Genomic DNA, 15,398 nt, shown 5'->3' with positions numbered 1-15,398 from the left:
TCACTTTATCGCATGCAGGGTAGCCAACTGGACGTCCTCCTGGTTAACATTCGTGCATTTGCTTGATTGTCTTTCTCTTACTTTTGATTGCTAAATCACCTTTGAAAAATACGGAGTCCTCGAGTGCCAGAGATTATGACCAATACGCCAAAACTTGTATTTTTCTACTAACATGTTGTTGCTCATCTCTGCCTCTGCCATTTGCTACTATTTAACTACATTATTTGATCACCCTAACCATTACGCAAACGTGTATTTGGTGCCAAAAAAGCTAGCTCGTTCACACCGATTGCAAAGATTTAGAGATGCGGGGCGACGCAACGCAGTAATCTGAACTGTTATGTCTTTAGTTTCGGCTGCTAATAAATTATTAAATTTAACCTCTTATGCAAGGCATGCACATGAAGGTGTCGTTGCAGAATGACATCTTGATCTGGCAAGAGATATATAAATACATCTCGTACATCAGGTGAGTCTGTTTTTGAAGGGTAAGTCATTAAAAAAAGCATTTGCCCTTTGAAGTAGCAGTGGCTGTTGTCGTTGCTCTTGTCAGCCTGGCAAATACGCTCATTTTCTTTCGGGGCAAATAAATTTACTCCACTGTAGCCTCGTTCCTGCCGAAAATGTTAGATAGCCGTGAAGTGCCAGAATGAAAATTCAATTATGGCGTCGCCGAGCGAATGCGATATTCTAAAAACGATTTTCTTACCTCACAAGCACACTTTCGACATCTGTGTCCCGCGTGACATTTTTACCAAAGCAGTCAATAATGCATTTCTCGGAAAATGTGATTCAATGATCAAGCAATGTCGTTACTCCGCTATCGAGTTGACGAATTTCTGCGGTTTGCACTCAAACAAAACATCGACGGCACCTTGGAAAGGCTCCATCACTCCATCTCGAACAGAGTGCCGTGTTGAATAAAGCTTACTCTCTCTCTTCTCTGTTGTCTACGCTTTTAATGTCACGTAACAGAAGCGTCTGCAGATTGTATTTTCGGTCACATGCAGCGTATTCCCGCACGCGCATGTTGTCAACTGCACAGATATGGGAAAGCAACAGAAATGCATTTGACATTTAACACTTAAACAAAACAATTGAATGTATTGCACTGGATTACCAACAGTTAACTTATAGGATTCTTCCCAAAGTTAATGACTTTAATGTCACAGTCTTCGTCTTTGTGCACGTTGTAACTACTTCCAGAAGAAAATGACGCCGTCGCGCCTTCAAGGTGTCGTAGAGAGGCACGAAAGGTATAAAAATGTAGTTACCAATGAGACGATAAGCGAGAACTAGTCACGGAGCAAGTAAAATAATATTACGGCCGGGCACAATTGGCGGCAATATAATAAAGAAATAACGACATTACACTATACCACTGTAAAGGTTGCATCACCGGAAATATAGACCAACTCAGGCGAAGCCACCGTTCAAAACACTTTTAGGAAATCGAGCGAGTTAGCTTGAACTAAGCAGGGCTCTTGCGAGGTAATGGTGTCTGGAAGGCGACTTCTGAAATGTCCACAAGGAGCGAGAAGCAGTCGCAGAGTTAGTCATATAACGGTACGAGCTTACTTAGCGCGAATATAGTCGAAAGTGAATCACTTTGCACCACAGAGTGTACTATCTCTGGGATTAGCCCCCCTAGTCATTTAGTCAAAAAAGACAAAAGCCACAAGAGTGAATGTTTACAATACAACGGGGCACACTCGTAAGAATAGGGAAGTACATTCACAGATGATATTTAGGCCAACATTTACAGTGTTACTTGAACGCATGTTGCAGATCTCAAGTTAAGAACTACACATGTTTGACAATAAGCAGGATGATCTAAAATTTATTGCGCGCCCATCATTGTATAAAAAAGGGGAACATGCACGAGTATTAAAAATGATTCATTTAACCGCAATGTGGCAACTAATTTGCTAAGAAATGAGGTACAAATTCCAGCTGGAAGGCTCCAGTGCAACGTGATCTTTTGCGTCAGACAAAGGCCTTGTCATCTTTTCGTCGAATACAAAGGCTGACTTTCTACTAACGCTATTTTACTAGATGCACAGGCATTACACAATCTGGTGTAACGGCCATAGAAAAAGAAAAATAAAGAATAAGGAAGTTAGCACTTAAAGTGACAATAACACATGCGGATATTATAAAGAAATATTGGGTGGCTCCTCATTCGCGAAATTTACTGTTGCGTCTCAGTGTAGCACAGCAGTGACCTTAATGTAACGTAACAGTGGTGTGCCCATGAAAACCGTCAGTGAAAAAAAATCTAGACAACGCGTCGCGTTGGCCGCGACGCAGGCTAAGCGCGTCGCCGCCACATGGCTTCCAAGTTAGCTCCACTGCCAGGGTCTCAACTACTAATCTACAACTCCAATAAAGTTTAATTTTTTCTCTCTCTCTCTCTAGACAACGTGTAAAATACGTTCTCTCTTGGTGGGATGGTGCCGCTATCTAGGAGCGGTGAAGCAAAGTACTGCATAATGACACTAACGAACGTCGACAGTTGGCGTTTCGGTAGTCTCAGCGCAGCGCAGGCTTCAACGAGGTGTAGCCTGGTGTAGGCGGTGTAGGCCTTCTGCTGAGGTCGCGACGCAGTTTCCGGTCACGGTTCGTCTTTGGCGCCCGATTAGCTTGTGACGCCTCGCCGCCGACGGAGTGCAGCTTCAACAAGCATTAGCAGTGCTCACACGCCGCCTACTGCTTCGCTTACGATGGCACCAACTAAGGAAACTGCTGCGCTAAGCGGCGCAGAGAGGCAACGACGTCGACGAGCGAATCTCGCTTTGGTACAGCGTTAGACACGCCAGCGTGAAGCAGGACGCCTTCGTGCGTTCGCAGCAGACGCTGCGAAATTTACCACTCGCGTTCTTGAAGCTGATCGCGTCACAACTCAACTGACTGCCCAAGGCACTACGGAGGCGGACCAGAATGCTCGTACCTTCACCGAAGCGACTTACCAGCAGGACGCCGCGCGCCAAGCAAGCCTGCAATGTGGTCGCCGACCCGCAAATTGAGCGCCTTTCGCTGCAGGGGACCGCGAGTTCACGAAACAACTATGCAACAGCTTCAGTGAAGACGTTTCACTGTCATGTTCTAACGATTCCCATGGACGAGAGATCAACGATATATTTAAAGCTGTATGCTATCTCTTCGTTAGATTACCTGCGCGCCAGTATTAAAACCTCATGTTTTTTTTGTTTTTCTAGGGGGGGGGGGGCACATAATCTAAAGGCTGGATTAATTCATTTATTTCTGACTTTCATGCATTGCTTGTTTTTCTCCGTCTTTGAATTGTTATTTCGCTTTTGTTGACTTTAAACTGTTGTTTTTCATAATTGTTGTTCGCTGTTTTATGTTCTTTCTCCGTATTTGTATTTGTACGTATTTTTATACCATGCGCCAGCACTCAGATCTCAAGGCTGTTCTTGCGCATGTTAAATAAACATGATTGATTGATTGATTATCAGAGTTAATTTCCTGTGTTTTGTATATATGTAGGCTATAGTGTTGTATGATTAACTCCCTTTTACGTCCGCTTCCTCCTTTTACGTTTCCCTATTTGTTTCTCGATCTCTCATTCTTTTGTCTAGCACATTTGTATTCTCTGTACATTTTGTCTCGCGTATTCGATATTAAGTGCACCAGTATGAAGGATCCGTAACTGTTCCTGGGCACTATAATAAAAATTTGGTTGATCGGAACGATAGATGTTCTTCTTGCTTAAATTTATACCGGTTTAATTGCTGACAAATGAAATGTGTTCTATTATTGCCATTTTGAGAGCACTGTACAAATTCCGCGCATCTAATAAACTAACCTCCATGCGAAGTCAGCGCTGTATGATCTTCGATTTGGCTACGTCCTTGTCCGTATTTTTTTTTTCGGGGGGGGGGGGTAGATGTTTACTCACTATGATCGATGAGCAACAAGACCCAAGGAACCACTTTGCTCAATTGTGCCAGTCATGCGAAATCATCTGTCGATAAGCAGACACATCTTTTGCGGGTTTAGACTGCGGCAATGAAGGCACTAGCTAACCTCAGGATCATTTGTAAGTCTATTCCTGGACACTCACATTGAAAAGCGGTGTGGCAACTTATTATAAAGATTGGGCTGTCACCTGTATGGGCGATGCGCCAAGACATGAGAAAGGCGGTCTAGATTTTTAGAAAAGAAACTCTTGCGAATTTTGCAAACGTGCAGGGGATGTTCTTGTTCGTTAATCGTATTGTACGCTATTTTAGCATAAGAACACTTCTTTCACAATGAATTAGGAGCCATCATCAAAAATTATCAGAATATTGGCAGAATCAATTGGTGTTTTGTGTTGCTAAATTTAGTAGCGTTAAAAGGACAGACGACACCCTTCACCTTATGCATCCCTCCTTGTTCCTTAATCACTTTGACTAAATTGGTTATAAATCAGTAGTATTTACCATTGGCACAATCATGATGAAGCCGCAAGTCTAGTAGTTGTCTAGTTTTGTAACAGATTTCAAAAGCACGTTAGCAGACGACGCGTGCGTCTCACGGTGCAATGCAAGTTGCAACACATCGCCTCTGAGCTATCCAGTGCGTCGGGGCACTGTCTAATCTCGGAGGTGACACAAAGAAATACTCAGATGTAAAGTTTCTCTTTCATTCGAGTTCTGCGTATGAACATTGGAATTGTGGAACACTTCTTACGACGCACCGCAAGACTTGTAAACCTTTACCTCAATAATATATAAAATCTCAATGTTTGTAGCCACTCGTTTTCGTCTTTACCTTCCATGATGCAGCATTTGCCGTTCATGGATGTCCATTCATTTAAGAAATTGGTTTTATCTGCGGTCTCCGCACTGACTGCTGCGTTGCCCTTGTAGAAGATACACCAGGAGTGTTCGCGGGAGCGCACACATACACACACGAAGTGGCTCATGTTTAAGGCTGATTTTGAGTGCTCCTCTATGGTGCATCGGAAAGATAAACACTTGTGGCATCGTATTTCATTTTTTTATGCTGTACCCACAGCTTCAAGAGCCGTTGAAGTGTGGGGGGGGATGCCATTTAAATATACATCATTCATGAATGTGGTGAACGGAATTTAGACAGGCTATATAGACGCCAGGGACATAGTTCAATTCGTAATTGAATCACTAGGTCATAAGTAAATCTGCAAAACTTGTGAATATGCAACAGAAGTACTCACACGTCTGTATACAGTGCACTCCGAAGTTACACGAACGATCTTTAAAATATCTAGAACACCTCGGTCTGCCTTCGTCTCGTTCACTGAGAAGCGAGGGTGTCAATTGTGGCGCGGTGGGCTGCTATATGAGGTAGCGTAGTAGTGTTTGTTGGCTAGTTGCCTTCTGCTATGTTCTAAGTGCAATATACGTGACGTCTGCGGTTTTAAAGATATTGCACGTATGTCCATTGGCCATTTGCTGCGCTTGACAATGCTTACATGATTAAACTTACACTATACTTCTTTCCGTGAATGTCGAGCAATAAAATTTCTGCGTTCCCCTTTATTTTGAGATCTGATGCCGAAGCTTCCTCAACATCTGGGCGTGCGCTCTTCGCTTATGCTCCCGTAGCCTGTGTAACAGTGACTGATAGCGAGCGCAAAGCACTTAAAGCACTGAACCTAGTTTCACTCGTTTTGATTACCCCTGCGACAAAAAATTATGCGTAAATTTCGTATTTTAATGCACGTTTTTGACAAGAGCGGTGATATATGTGTTCAGACTGCCGTGACGAACGCCACGACAGAGTCACGCAGGCAGGCAGATCTCGACGTTTCTAAAGAAGACTCTGAACGTGAGTTATTCTGACAATATTAAAGACCTTTTAGTTATTATTTTTTCCTTCTGTGCTTGTCCGTTGTCGGAAAGAACCAATTGGCATTCCTTTTTGCTTGTATTTTAGTAGTAATGCTAATGCTGCTCATATTCTCTTTTAACGAGTCAATTTTCAGGGAAGAGATTCTGACGAGAGGAGGCATGAAGAACATTTAAGTTAATTATTATTATTATTATTATTATTATTATTATTATTATTATTATTATTATTATTATTATTATTATTATTTCGCCTGCAGCGTTGTTACAGTTCTTGCGTCCGCTTCACTTCTGAATCACTATTTAAGGCGGCGACCTGAACTGATTAAACATCAGGTTTTACGTAGGGAGCTTAAAATCAGTATCTTCCTTAAGTGAGTAAAAATACACGACTTCGGCTTGCACGTTGGCGTTTAAGTTCGAGAGGTAGCTATTGCATTGTCTACGTTTCGCGTAAATAAAGAAATATTAAAATATTCTTGAATTTCACGCATCAAGCGGGTATGATAATGAAACATTTACTGCCACCCCTGGCCACTGGATATTACTTTTCTTCTTGGCACATTTTTTTTATGCGCGACCTGAATATAGGCTGAAAGGTATCTGAACTGTGATAAGTAAATTTACGCTTGATAAAGGTTGTGATCTGCGCACTCAAGTTTGCGGAAATGGTGACGCGCGAGGATCAACCTTTCGTGTCTGAACATAAGCTGACAGATCGGTAAAGACACCTCTCCCTCAAATGACACGCCATCAAGCTTGCCGCTTGTGGATATAAATAAACTGTTGCGGGCCGGTTACAAGAGTCTGCAGTTCAAACTCGTATTCATCAGATGATAAAGAGAACCATGGGAACTTTTTATCGGTCGGCGATATGGAACATCCAGCGCTTTGTTTATTTTGTGGCTGCCGTGATACTCTGCGTGGAAGGTAAGCTGGTCTCTTTATTCACTATTGCTCATAAATGATTCTTGCTCTATGGAAATCGCTATACTGGTGCTGAGTAGTGCCAACGTAAAAAGGCTTTATCTATAATCCAGGTTAGGTTATGGTATGTGTTTAAGGTTATGTTATGTGTATATGGTGACATGTATGTACAAATTCGCTTCGCGTACAGGTTATTATTTTCTACCACTCATTTGCTAGGCCATTTAGGCCAACGAGCCCGCGCTATTCGTTCCAAAGCGTAAAGAGTTTTTCAAGAGAAGCTTTCATTGGCTCACAAGTGGTGTTGTCGTGGTCACGCAAAAGAACCCAGTTGCTTCCAGAGTAGAGAGGATGCGAGAAAGGGCGGTTTGTTGAGTTGACAGCTACGCCGACTCTAGAGCGTGAGTCCTTAGCAAGGATTCCAGTTGCGTAGGCGCGCACTCACACCACGCGCACAACCAATCAGAGACGTTTCGCTTCCACTGGGGAGAGAAATGGCAGGGCATCGTGCGCACTGCGCAGGCTTCGTTTCCGCTCAGTTGAGTCTAGGAAAACGGATGGGACGGCCACGCGTTGTGCGTTCCCCCGAGGAACGGGCAGCCTTCGAAGAACGGCGGCGAGAACTCACCCGTGAAAGGGCTAGCCGTTGGCAGTCCGATATAGCCGTTAGAGCCACCCGGCCGAAGTACTCCGACAGCAACGAGACGAAGGTCCCGAGCTGAGGGAGCGGTAGGCCGAAGAAATCAGGCACCGTTACCTGTGGGCTACGTAACCGTGACGAAGGCCAGCTGCACGCAGGACAAGCTTCGCTTACTTCCCTTATCGGGTAGGGGAAGCGTTGGTAATTTGTTTTTCTATTTGATCGGTGAATATTGGGTGCTGGTATAGGCATTTTTGCTGGAGCTTGCATTCGACGCACGCGCTATGCACGTATACTAGAACTACAAATATCTCCGGCAAGATATCGACGGACGCCACACGAAACCGCTGTGGGCTGGGCAAGGAAAAGTGCTATTAAAAAGAAAAGAAAAACGCGACCTGGAACGCAGGAAATAGTCAAGAAGGCGATCCAAAGGTTAAATCAAAAGTTTACTTTCCACTGTCCTTGCTTTTGAGACACATAGTTAAAATTACATGTCCCCGCAAAAAAATGTACACTATTCTCTTCAGTTTTGATTTGTGTTCGATTTCTCAACGTTTTATTGCGTTCGCCGTCAAAAGTCTCACATTTCCCGGTAAAGCTTGCTGCTGCGCAAGCTACCGCGGCGACGGCAGCTTGCGACGTCACTTGTCTTTCATTTATAAAAGAACCAGCCTAGCAACTGATTTCATTGTTGTTACAGGATCGGTGGGCAGGCAAAACATAGTTAGAACTCCCGAAGAGCAGCGTGAATACGAGGAGTGGCACAGGAAAAGACAGGGCAATATGACCAGCGACGGTGGGTTGCCGCTGGTCGTATTGCGTGGAATTCCAGCACAGGGGAAGTCCGCATCTCCACATTCTCTTGCTGCTGAATAATGCGCTAAAGGAGGAACTGAGCAATGAAGCATTGCGTACCCTCCTCAGCAGTTGTAGTGGTGGTTTTCAACAGCTTCGCTCGATATCCGCTTTTTGCAGCGCCAGGTTGGCAAGTCAATGTTTATTTTACGGGACTGCACAAGAACCTTACTTGTTTAGAGGAAACAAGTGGCCTGAGGTTCTCAAGGCTTCCTCGTGATTTGGTTTTCACACAAATAATTGCTAAGCACGTTGCCATTTCTCTCTTTCTCATAGGAGGTGAATCAATATAGGCCACGTTGGCAACATTTGTCAGCAGATTGATGCACCTCTGTACTATCAAGGATCACTTGACACCTCGGGGGGTACAAGATGACGCTGTCAGTCTATCAAGCTACGAGAGCCCCTCATAAATCCCCTAATGTTTCCCACTAAAGGATTAAGATTAGCCAATAAAGGTTAAACGCTGTTTACTCTTATTGAAGGTGGCCGCAACCTTGTGAAGGCCGTCCTTTTGTACCATGCTATTTTGTGTATAAAGGGCACAAGTACACACGGTCGGCCTTGTTGGCAAGACCGGTCGAAACATTCAATCCCGCGAACAAGAACGCACAAGAAACTAGTGGACAAACACAAAAAAGTGTGTGGCGATTAAAATTTCTCCTGGCTGCTCGACGCAGTACTCAGCTGAAACTTTTGCAAATGGTGCAGCAATATATATATATATATATATATATATATATATATATATATATATATATATATATATATATATATATATATATATATATATATATATATATATATATATATATATATATATATATATATATATATATATATATTTGGCGCTGCATTTTTCTGCAATGTAAAAAAATGTAAACTAAAGCCGTAACGCATTTTGCCGTTCATTACACTCGTGCACTATTTGAAACCGACTTTTCCTGCAGGATTTCCACCAGATGGGTAAGGTTTGCGTATTTAGTGGCCTCAATTTTATAATTACAACACATACTTCATAACTAACGAGCGTGTTGACTCAGTCGCTAAAGCAATTTCACTTGGCCTCTGTGTCATTATTGTAAAGATTGTAGACTTTCTTGGCCATGATTCCTGTCTACATATGCTCGGTTTCAGAAGAGGCCCTAATATGACAGGCAGTAGCTACATTGTCATACGTACAACTTTAATAATACTTTAGAAGGGTAGAAAGTTCGCCTTTTTGTTACTCCATACTGCAAGTGAAACGCATGTGTTGTACCCTGCATCTGTCCCGTTATTTCTTCTTTTTTTTTTCGCTTCACTTGCAGGAATTATACTTCTTTCGCAGTCTCTTGAGGGGAGATGACATGATATTTTAGACTTGCTATTTCTTATTGCATTAAGTCATGGTCCAAAATTATCAACTAAAGAAAATAAAGTCCAGAGTCAGACTGCCCTAAACATTTGCTACAATACTGATTTCTGCGAATCATGCAGCCTCGGTTTCGGAACCCAGAAGTTGGATGGGTCATGTCATCATGACACATTCGCCCGCTCTGTTACTGAAGTCACTGTGCTTTTCCCGGCCAGATGACCCAAGTGCAGCAAGCTTCTTTAAGCTTTTATTAGCAACGTCATCATATCTCACCTTATGGCGTGACGATAAAGTCGGTGACGTCAGGTCTGGCATATTGAGATGAAATCTAGTATAGAATTAAAATATCTTTTTTCGCCTACACTCTATACTTGACAACTGTAATGATTTCACATGCGATACACGTGTGACGAAGTCTCTGGAGCAAAATGCCTGTCGCTACTCTTTTAAAAGCCAGGAGACCGGTCCAAGTCCGGTAGGGGCCGAATGCTCTGGGTTGAACGATTGTTTCTTCGCGAATGATCTGAAAGTTTCATCGCAGCTTTTCATGTTTGATAAAGGGCGACACTTATTGAAGAACGCCCTAATTAAGACCCATACGTTGTAAGTTTTGCCGAGCCTATACTACGGTCGACAGTATCAACAAGTACTCGACGAGCAGTGTGGTCTTGCCAGATGAATGTAAGATAAACAATGAACCTTATTGTGGGGAAGTTAAACATTATCCTCCTGTGTCTGGTAAGAATCACCTGATGTGTGCTAATACTTCTGTCAGACAGCAACCTTTCAATGACATTTTTATTGAGTGATGTTTGTTTAATGTAGTTAGTTGGATAATTTTAGGTGACGGTAAATGTCTTAAAAATTGAATTCAGTGCGGAATGAAATCCGGGCCACCTCTCGAAGACATTAACAAAAATGTAATGCGTTCTGTCCGCCAGTGAGCCGTATCAAACAATAGCAAAAGAGGTAGATAGTAAAACAAACGCTACTATTCATTTCTCTTCAAATAACAATGAACCCTTTTCCACTTTCAACCTCCCATGCTGGCCGGAATGCTAGATGACCCATTTCATTGCCTTTCGCCTCCCCATCAACTTTTCACGACAATGCCTGAATAACTGTCCCTTTATTCATCTATTTATTAAATGCGAGGCGTTCCTTTCCTCAGTTGGAGTCAAAGTAAGATCATGGTCACGTGCAAGGACGGGCCAATTTTGTCTGCGAAAACTTTGGGCCGATTCCAAAGATCGTGCAGCTTGGAAAGCCACTGGACATAGCGCCAATAAACACAGGTTACAGTGCAAAATAAGGCGGTCCGCGATGGGAGGTGATGCACGTGAGCGCAGGCATGAAGCTCCTACAGCAATGCACCATCGTTGTCATGCGGTTGTCATATTTTCGTTGGTTTAATCCCGTTCCTGCCACTGCGTTGTCATATCGTCGACATGACGCCGTCTTCAAGCAGGTGTCGTTATGCCCTCGTCATCATTCCATTGTCTATATGCAATTGTTGACCGCGCGTCAACACAATCTCGCCGTCATGGTATCGGGATCATTCTATCACAGGTCATTTTGTCGTCGCGATTGCGCTGTCGTCAACCCATTGTCGGCAAAGTTTTGTCATCACGCCGTCGTGTTTCCATCTTTGTCGTCCCTTTGTCGTCATGACATCACCGACGCGCCATCGTCGTACTATCGTGACGTACCTTTACGATCGTCGTCCCATCGGCATCACTTCTGCATCGGCCCCACGTTGTCGTCACGCCGCTGTCACCACCCTATCGTAGAAATGCCGTCGTCGTCACTTCAGTGTCATCACCACTCGTTCGTCACGCAGACACCGTCACACCATCTTCGTCATCTTATGCCTTAACTTATGGGGTTTTACGTGCGAAAACCCCGACCTGATTATGAGCCCCGCCGCAGTGGGGTACTCCGTAATGATTCGGACCACATGGGGGTTCTTTCGCATTACGCCCCCATCGAGATGGGGCCGCCTCGCCGCGATTCAATCCCGCGACCTCGTGCAGCCCAACACCATAGCCACTAAGCAACCACGGCGGCTTATTCTATACCTTCTTTACCTCTGAAAATGCTTCGGATTACGTAGGTAATCATCAGGAATGCTTCCTTCCTGATTTTTTTAAATGATATATTTTAATTATATTATATATGACGTTTTCAAATTGCTTATCTTATTTACTTTTATTTTGTCAGGGTATACAATTTTCATACGGAAGAGTTGTCACAAAGTTCCAAATATATTGAATAATAAGTAACATGTATAAAAAGGCATAGCAGTCGCCCTGTAGAGATTTTGTGAACTTACTCTTATGACAAACAGTCTCCGTGGCCTTATGCAAATTATATATATTTTTTTTCATATAGCATAACCTTACACCTATTGGCATTTGGCCTTAAGAATTACATTAACTACAAATGGGAGTGTCATGATGAAGAAAATTTCAATTGATGATCAGTCACCTAATGCAAAGCCTCAACTTCAAACTAATGTTTGGACAAGGACACTCGCCTCGGTCTGGGCGCAGACATGCTCCATTGCTAAAAACACTGGCACTGGGCGGAGGCTGCTCTTCTTCACTCACTGCTGATTAAGGAACTGCGAAACTTCACACGTGTATTTATCTGCATTCTGAAAAATGTTCAGCCTGAGGTGCTTATCTTGCCTCCCAAACAATAATGTGCACCTGAACAGTGTGAATTTCGTATCTGGGAACTTTCGGGCCACTCAAGTCATGCGCTTTTCTTTGTGACACAGCGATCTGGCAGAAGATCAGCGTGGGCAGGGCGCTAAATAAAAGAATGGGGCACAAGGCTGATCGCGATAATTGTTTGGGAACAAGACAAGCCCCATAGGGTGGGAGAATGCTTCGATTGTCTATGCCCAATGAAATCATCATCATCATCATCATCATCATCATCATCATCATCATCATCATCATCATCATCATCATCATCATCATCATCATCAGCCTAGTTACGCCCACTGCAGGGCAAAGGCCTCTCCCATACTTCTCCAACTACCCCGGTCATGTACTAATTGTGGCCATGTTGTCCCTGCAAACGTCTTAATGTCATCCGCCCACCTAACTTTCTGCCGCCCCCTACTACGCTTTCCTTCCCTTGGAATCCAGTCCGTAACCCTTAATGACCATCGGTTATCTTCCCTCCTCATTACATGTCCGGCCCATGCCCATTTCTTTTTCTTGATTTCAACTAAGATGTCATTTAGCCGCGTTTGTTCCCTCACCCAATCTGCTCTTTTCTTATCCCTTAACGTTACACCTATCATTCTTCTTTCCATGGCTCGTTGCGTCGTCCTCAATTTCAGCAAAACCCTTTTCGTAAGCCTCCAGGTTTCTGCCCCGTAGGTGAGTACTGGTAAGACACAGCTGTTATACACTTTCCTCTTGAGGGATAGTGGCAACCTGCTGTTCATGACTTGAGAATGCCTGCCAAACGCCCCCCAGCCCATTCTTATTCTTCTGGTTATTTCAGTCTCATGATCCGGATCCGTGGTCACTACCTGCCCTAAGTAGATGTATTCCCTTACCACTTCCAGTGCCTCGCTACCTATCGTAAACTGCTGTTCTCTTCCGAGACTGTTAAACATTACTTTAGTTTTCTGTAGATTAATTTTCAGACCCACCCTTCTGCTTTGCCTCTCCAGGTCAGTGAGCATGCATTGCAATTGGTCTCCTGAGTTACTAAGCAAGGCAATATCATCAGCCCAATGAAATATATTACTAATAATAAACTTCTGCTCAACACACTCCTCCTCTGCTAAGGCGTTATGAGCTCGGAATACTGCATAACATCATAGATCATCCCACTTGAACGCCTCGGCAAAGTAAATAATGCAAGAAAAAGTATATGTTTTTTAGATGGATTGAAGCATTAGATCCGCTCACCAGGTGCGAATAAGCCAAGACGCGTAAAACGCCGGCGAAGGCGATATATGGCAAAGCATGAAGATGAACCTAAATATGAAATAACATGATTTGTTTAAGCCCCCACGAATGGTAAGCAAGCTTATCGAAGCCGAGCTCCAGAATAAACAACTAATCACAGTGGATATTCAATATGTTCTCTCCATTCATTAGGCGCCAGACGGGTGCATCTGTGATTGGTTTGCCGTCAGAAAGCACATCGACGGTAGCGGCCAGCGCCTTGTCACGATCAGTGCATGCTGTGATCCTCAAATAATTGCTCATTGTTTGAAGCAGAATGGCAGCGTACTCTATATACTGCACTGCCACTGCGGCATATCGCATCGAGAAAGTTTCAGTAGCCATGTCGCTGGCAACGCATGCTCTGTTTGCTGAATCAAATAAGCGTTAGTTTCAGCGAAAGCGTTGGTGTACAGTAGCCAAAACTGAGATATTAAGCAAAGCACATATCGCATGTCAAGTGCTAGGTCGGGCAATCAAAACATGATGCAAGCCAATTTGTGTAGAACGCTGGTTGTTACTAACCTTCAAATGATAGAACAAGAACTGAAATTTGTGCAAGTTAGTAAGAATTCATACTTGACTGAACAGGACAAAGAGAACTCCACCACAAGCCTAGATTAGTTACATGGGCAACAATCCTATTAAAAGGAAAGCAAAATTATAAAATCGCACTCAGCTTAAAGTGCGCGACAGCAGCAGCTGCAGCTGAACGATGTTCTGCCATTATAATGAAACAGTTTTGGATAAATGCTAGCTTTTGTGCCATTTTTGACTCTAGGATAACTTGTACGTTGACAGCGGCTTTTAAGTGTCAAAGAACAATGACTGAGAGACGCGACCTCAGTGGGAAAACTGCAGCTTCCTCATGTTTTCACGGAGCAAGCTGCACAGTGCGATTTACTTGTATAAATTTCACTTTTTAGCTGACGTCAACAACTATTTTTTCACATTTAGGTGATCTACTGCTTGTGACTTCCTGAATCAGGCGGGTAAACAGTGCAGTTTGGCCTTCACTTTTATGCCCCGTAATAAGTGAGGATCGGCAACTCCATCTTGAATGTCTCCCCCTGTGGTCATAAAATACTACTTGCCGCACTTCATATTCTGCTGCCATGAAAGAGAAGCGAAGTATTGACGCAGGCTAAGTATAAAAAAAACAAAAAAAGCTGAACGTTTTCACTCTAACTGGCACGCCCAGCGGCGTCTCTTGTATGAACATATTGCAACACTTTCACGCACTTGGAAAGATTCGGGCAAGTCTGAGGTCAGTTTTACCAATTTCACACTATTATAGTTGGAAGTAGGAATCACAAGCTAATACTCAAGCACTTTTAGGTGTAATGTAGGTGGCCCCACTTTTTACGGGATGCATATAGTCTTCGCGACTCTTTCTTTACTCGAGGTTGAAGGTAACGTGGTTCTCTTTTTTTGACGGCCTGGTGTATAAATTTATGCTAACAAATAAGGCTAGAGATCGAGCTTTAGTGTCGTCTTCGCGATAGTCATGCAGTGTCGCGGCTACTCTGGTCGTCTTTAGCTTAACGTGTTGAATGCCTCCGTGTCCCTCAGACATATAGGCAGTGCGCTTGACATTGTGCCTTCTCGATTCATATTTGTGTAAGGCGACCCAGCAGCGCAAATCAAGTGTCTAATAGATCTCAAATAGAAAAGCATACCAGCGCGCGCGCATGCATACAGATGGACAAGCAAAAAAAAAAACACACATTCTGCCATCTTCAAAATTTTGATGCATGTGCAGATATTCTTGAGAGCACGTTTTAAACAATTCTAGCCATTTAACC

The sequence above is a fragment of the Dermacentor andersoni genome, chromosome 10 (genome assembly GCF_023375885.2).
Source record: "Dermacentor andersoni chromosome 10, qqDerAnde1_hic_scaffold, whole genome shotgun sequence".
Taxonomy (NCBI): domain Eukaryota; kingdom Metazoa; phylum Arthropoda; class Arachnida; order Ixodida; family Ixodidae; genus Dermacentor; species Dermacentor andersoni.
The sequence above is the reverse complement of the archived record's forward strand: the minus strand, read 5'-3'. Positions refer to the sequence as shown.